General features: G+C 41.3%; 1 long non-coding RNA gene across 1 annotated transcript; it reads left to right on the top strand.

Annotated features, from left to right (window-relative positions):
* Positions 1 to 276: 276 nt before the first annotated feature.
* LOC124858303 lies at positions 277 to 1,832 on the top strand. The gene is made up of 4 exons (XR_007035794.1): positions 277 to 412; positions 539 to 645; positions 1,468 to 1,530; positions 1,650 to 1,832. It is a non-coding gene; the product is annotated as an uncharacterized LOC124858303 (long non-coding RNA).
* The last annotated feature ends 4,873 nt before the right edge of the window (positions 1,833 to 6,705 follow it).

The raw sequence follows: 6,705 nt of genomic DNA, 5'->3' as shown, positions 1-6,705 counted from the left end.
AAGTAAAATATGGCATACTTAACCATCTAAGAACTTGTAACAAAGAACATTAAAATAGAACCTATTTCTGGTCAGGAATATCAAACCATGGCAAAATGTATTTGCCTTTTGATCTGGGCTTCTCAGAAATTTTCCCCCAAAATGTGTTGATTCACAGCATTCAGTCTCCTGTGTATAACGCTGCATGTGGTTATATTGTCTTCTTTTCAGACACAGTCTTCACTATATTTGCCAGGTCATCATAAAGCTCCCACACACATGGAGCTTTTCGGCAGTATGCAATGTAATGTCCCAGACCATCTTTAGTCAAGCTTTCCTTGAAAGCGATGACTCCTCTCAAAGAGAATGTCTTTCCTTGGAGAGCCACAATGGGGGGAAATTCACTCAAAGGAAACTGAGTTGTGTTTGCAAGGTCAGTGTCAATCCATGTTATTTCTCCAATGCTGTAGCTGTGAGTAACAGTTCCAGCACAGAGCATTTTTCCTGAGGTGCTGGCTCCTGTTTTGAATTCAAGTGGACATTCTGATTCCTTCGGTAGTGGGCGAAGGCAGGGAGACTCCGGAAGGAAGAGTCCATTTTCCACTGAAATGTCAAGCTGAGCCATGCCACAGTCCATCAGCACAGAAATGTCAGGAGAAACAAATGGTACTTCCCTTGTTGTTCCTTTGTTTAGCTGGCAGAACTGTGAAGAGCAGTGTTTTGAGATGTAAACGCTGGATATATTTCTCATTGTTTTTCCAATGACCATGGAGATATTGCACTGGGCATCGATTTGATGGGCACCAGACCTCAACTGGATTTTTTCAAACATTGCACTAAGCAGCTCTGCCCTCTGTGAATAGATCTTTGAGGTCACACCATCTGTTGCAATGGCTTTTACCAGCAGCAAGATGGGGTTGTCACTGTTGTTCCTGACAACATTTTGAAATGCTGAGCTGTCACAGAAAGCACAGCATAAGCACTGACAAAACGTATCAAATGCACATGTGTTCAGAACAGAGATTGTTGATTTTCCAAATCTAATCGGTTGATGCAGGTTTCCATTTTTTAATAGTCCCACTTTCACTCTTTTTGCCCCAAAAGATGGATCTGCATGGAGCCATTCAGTGCAGGAAGTGAGATAAGAAGTTCTCTTCCTTTTTTTGGGTGGAAGAATTAGTCCCCTCCAGTTTTCAACCACGTCTTCATCTGTTGGAGTAATGTTTGTGGTTTCATCGGATTCTACAGATTGGTGAGAATCCATTCTTGTCTTGGCTTCAGCACTGTGGGTAGTCATGGATACAGAGTTTGTTTCGGAAACTTTTGCTAATCCAGATGTTTCCTCATCATTTTTCACTTTTGCAGAACAAATCCGCATATTTCCTTCTATAAAGGAAAGATGACGAGAAATAAAACGATCAACTCGAATGGGTAAGTTCTCGTGTTTAAAAAGGCCATGCTTTACATTTTTTAATTCTGCTTCAACAGTGGCTGAGCTTGCTGTGAGGTTGGTGCTTTTGAAGAGGGGGACCATTACTCCTGTCCAAAGTGGTAAGTAACTTGCTAGTCTTATTATGTGTGGAACAATATCAAGGAGGAAATGGATGTTATCCCTATCCCCATTGGCTGCAGCGAGTGACCTGCTCTCCTCGCATATGTTTGATACCCAGCCGCGTAGGTCAGTCTGGATCTCGTCAAAAGAATCCACTTGATGCATTTCATTTGGATCTTCAGCTGGAATGATGATGGAGTCTTCTGTGATCTGGGTTTTTAGATATTTTTTGCACATCTCTGATTCGAGAGGGACTCCAGAACTATCATCACCCTCTGCCTCACTGAGGGCCACAACAGTGATGGCATGTACAGGTCCTTCTCAAAATATTAGCATATTGTGATAAAGTTCATTATTTTCCATAATGTCATGATGTAAATTTAACATTCATATATTTTAGATTCATTGCACATTAACTGAAATATTTCAGGTCTTTTATTGTCTTAATACGGATGATTTTGGCATACAGCTCATGAAAACCCAAAATTCCTATCTCACAAAATTAGCATATTTCATCCGACCAATAAAAGAAAAGTGTTTTTAATACAAAAAACGTCAACCTTCAAATAATCATGTACAGTTATGCACTCAATACTTGGTCGGGAATCCTTTGGCAGAAATGACTGCTTCAATGCGGCGTGGCATGGAGGCAATCAGCCTGTGGCACTGCTGAGGTCTTATGGAGGCCCAGGATGCTTCGATAGCGGCCTTTAGCTCATCCAGAGTGTTGGGTCTTGAGTCTCTCAACGTTCTCTTCACAATATCCCACAGATTCTCTATGGGGTTCAGGTCAGGAGAGTTGGCAGGCCAATTGAGCACAGTGATACCATGGTCAGTAAACCATTTACCAGTGGTTTTGGCACTGTGAGCAGGTGCCAGGTCGTGCTGAAAAATGAAATCTTCATCTCCATAAAGCTTTTCAGCAGATGGAAGCATGAAGTGCTCCACAATCTCCTGATAGCTAGCTGCATTGACCCTGCCCTTGATAAAACACAGTGGACCAACACCAGCAGCTGACACGGCACCCCAGACCATCACTGACTGTGGGTACTTGACACTGGACTTCTGGCATTTTGGCATTTCCTTCTCCCCAGTCTTCCTCCAGACTCTGGCACCTTGATTTCCGAATGACATGCAGAATTTGCTTTCATCCGAAAAAAGTAGTTTGGACCACTGAGCAACAGTCCAGTTCTGCTTCTCTGTAGCCCAGGTCAGGCGCTTCTGCCGCTGTTTCTGGTTCAAAAGTGGCTTGACCTGGGGAATGCGGCACCTGTAGCCCATTTCCTGCACACGCCTGTGCACGGTGGCTCTGGATGTTTCTACTCCAGACTCAGTTCACTGCTTCCGCAGGTCCCCCAAGGTCTGGAATCGGCCCTTCTCCACAATCTTCCTCAGGGTCCGGTCACCTCTTCTTGTTGTGCAACGTTTTCTGCCACACTTTTTCCTTCCCACAGACTTCCCACTGAGGTGCCTTGATACAGCACTCTGGGAACAGCCTATTCGTTCAGAAATGTCTTTCTGTGTCTTACCCTCTTGCTTGAGGGTGTCAATAGTGGCCTTCTGGACAGCAGTCAGGTCGGCAGTCTTACCCATGATTGGGGTTTTGAGTGATGAACCAGGCTGGGAGTTTTAAAGGCCTCAGGAATCTTTTGCAGGTGTTTAGAGTTAACTCGTTGATTCAGATGATTAGGTTCATAGCTCGTTTAGAGACCCTTTTAATGATATGCTAATTTTGTGAGATAGGAATTTTGGGTTTTCATGAGCTGTATGCCAAAATCATCCGTATTAAGACAATAAAAGACCTGAAATATTTCAGTTAGTGTGCAATGAATCTAAAATATATGAATGTTAAATTTTCATCATGACATTATGGAAATTAATGAACTTTATCACAATATGCTAATATTTTGAGAAGGACCTGTATTAGCTGTTTTGCATGGTCCAAGCACTGTGATTGAAGAAGCTTTGCTATTGCCCTGACAAAGAAATCTTTGACACGGTGTGACTTGTTTTTCAGGCAGTCCCACTGACAGATCATCTTTATGCAGTGTGCCACATCAACCCTGATAAAACAAGGAGGAAGTTTTGCAGACTGGTTCCCAAGTAGCAAACGGAAGCATTCGTTAATGTATGTCTTCAGATCGGGGTAAGGAGTGAAGGCCTTCACCAGAGCACCAAGAATAGCCAGAGAAAAGTCACTCACGGCTTCCTTTGATATAGCAGCACCTGTACGAAGCCATTCTGTCAGCCATGTTGCAATTGCATTAATGTCGTGTCTCTCTGACAGCATTTGCACAACTGGGACTGAGCAGTTGTCCCCTGTCAGAAGGCCTTGATATAAGAAGATGTGGCCAGATGTACCATTTGGTCTCACCAGTCTTCTCACAACTGAGCCAGTTGCGTCAAAGCAAACTACTGAGGGGCATTTTTTGGACAAAGCCTTATACACATGTAGCTGTGTTTGACTCCAATAGTGGCAGAAGAACTTGTCTAGACCAATGTCTCTTATACTACCACTGTGAGGTGTGCTATATTTTAATAACTGCAAAGACAAAATGGGATCTTTGTCACCTAATTCCAAATCTCTTCTCTCCTGCTTAGCTTTTCGTAGGGTGGCCAAATTTGGAAGGTGACTTGGCTCAGCATCTCCAATATCCATCAAATCTGATGCCTTCACTGACCTTCATACAGCCGGCTCCATCCTGCCCTCACACAGCTCTTTTCAAATCTGTGCACGAAGGTTTCCAGACATGAACCTCTTGGATTGCCCAGTGTGCAAGGAGATATCAATGTCTTCGATGGACCACTGAAGCAGCATTTGGCTGTTTACCGTTGGCTCTCTAGCACAAGTCATTTTAATATGGCCTTGACACTCTTTACAGAAGCCTTTGATATCTATGTAGTTGCTTGTGACAGTTGGATAAACTTTTGCTCTCTGGAACACAAATGTACATGTGCTTTTGATCTTTTTCCAAATCAGATGGTTAATTACATGACTCCAAGTGCCAGGCTTCAAAATCATGTATTCCCTTTTGCCAGATGATGAAAACTTGTCATTATATTCCACTTTCTCAGGTACAAATTTGATCCATTCCTCAAAAGGAACTTCAAGCTGAAAACCTGAGAAGTCGTCTTGTCCAGGAGAAATGGAGCCTGAGTCAAACTCTGTGTCCACACTGCTCTCACGATCACTTTCCTGCTCACTGATCTCCAAACATGACCAGATGTTGTGTCTGTTAGATTTTACAAAAGTGTACAGGGCTTTTGGAGACATCTTGTTTTCCAGCTGCTGACTTCATTCTGTCCAAATAGTGGCAGCTGGAGTGGCTATTTTCCCATTTAGAAGAACAGCCTCTTTGGAAGTGCAGAGAACTGCAATAAGGGAATCCCTGTCTATTGATGGCTGTTGAGGCATCTAGTTAAAGAACGAAAAGGCTTTGATTAGCATTAATAAAAATATTATTCTGGCCTAAATAATCTCCCAAAGCCACAAAACATTAATATTTCAGCATTCTATCACAACTCAAAAACTCAGTTTAAATTGTTCTCTCAAATCTGTAAGCCATTTATGCTGTGTTGTAATTATAGTATGTTTTTATTTTATTTTAAATGTTGAATTTTTTACTACTACTTGTCTTGTAAATTTTCAATTGAAGTATCTGTTCAACTTTAAAAATGTGTCTTTGTGGAGTCTACTGATGTGCCTAAACATCGATGACTAAAAATGAATGGAATAGCTGCAAGATGAAGCCTTGCAGAATCTTTGTTTCAACATTTTTTAAAAGTCTGGACTTAAAATGTCATTGAATTGCAGGTTTACAGAAATGTATATATGCAAGGCATGCAACCATGAATCCCTCTCTTCTAATCAGGGACTGGATTGCAGTAGCAACAGTGTTTTATCTAAAACCTCAACATTATTAGTTTACTTACCTTGAACAAATGTAGTAAAAGTTTAAATTACGGCCAAAACAAGGTAAGTGGTGGGGGTCAGTACGTGGGTGGAGCCAATCCCTATGACATTGCGTGAGAACTTAGTATATCAAAGTTGCCAAGCGCTTTTAAAAATTCTTACATTTAATGTCAGAAATTAGAAATTAATGCTTGACGCATTTTAAAATTTTATTTAAACAAAAAGTAAATTACTTGGTTATGAACTTCGAGCCAATGACCTACTCGCACTTCCGCTTTTGTCCAGCGTACACGAGCTGAATTAGATGATTAAAACCACAACAGTAACACAGAACAGTTATTGAAATTATAAACATTACATCATAGTGGTCGCAGACCATGTCAGGTTTTGGGCAAGGAATGTGTAGCTGCAGCTGGTGGATTTTTCCCCATTTGTGAGAGGATAATATTGAATTACTGTGTAGAAAGATAAATGTATTGGTGACTTAGTTGACATATTTAAAGCAAATTTCTTTGAGACCAAAAAAGTTTCATAATCTTTATTAAGAAATAAAGTGCAAAACACTATAACAAGGCATACATTTTACAACATCGGATAAAAACATAATTTAACTTGCATGATGAAAGAAAAACACGAAATTAATAACTGCTTGCTTTGTGGTGATGATGTTCAGCGCAGGCCATAGACGTCATCGATTTAAGTCGTCAGTGATCGCCTGAAAGAAAATTATATAGCTTGTACATAAAAGCGGCACAAACAGCATTAAAAGGTAGACCACTCCGGTTCAATTTGGAGCAAAATGGGGGGGATGGTGACCTCTGGATGACCTAAAAAAAATGTTTTGCAGGCCAAAACAATGTGGGACAATAAAAAAAAAAAAAGAAATATAAAGTTTGTTCAGAAGTTCTCATGTCACACACAAATAAAAAATATTTCTAAAAGTCTTGTTGGTTTCTTTGTTTAGTCAACTCTTCTTTTATTCCATCTAACTTTAGGATTGTAAGTATCCAGGGTCAGGAGAGGGAGTCAGTGAAAAGCCCACTGCTGCTACTTGGACCTGGTTTGTCTTTATGGATGAGATGTTGGGACAGAGGTCTTCCACAACACCTCCTGTCCTAATTGCCTCCATCCCTGAGGACACTCCAGGGCCAAGCGGAGCGGTGGGCAACCAGATGGAGAAGGAAGACAGTGAACCAGCAGGAAGGGGTCAGAAAAGAAAGAGGGACAGAGATGATGGAGTTGATCAGGGAGGACATGAGGC

The sequence above is a fragment of the Girardinichthys multiradiatus genome, chromosome 21, assembly GCF_021462225.1.
Source record: "Girardinichthys multiradiatus isolate DD_20200921_A chromosome 21, DD_fGirMul_XY1, whole genome shotgun sequence".
Taxonomy (NCBI): Eukaryota; Metazoa; Chordata; class Actinopteri; order Cyprinodontiformes; family Goodeidae; genus Girardinichthys; species Girardinichthys multiradiatus.
This window is presented reverse-complemented; position numbering and strand designations above follow the sequence as displayed.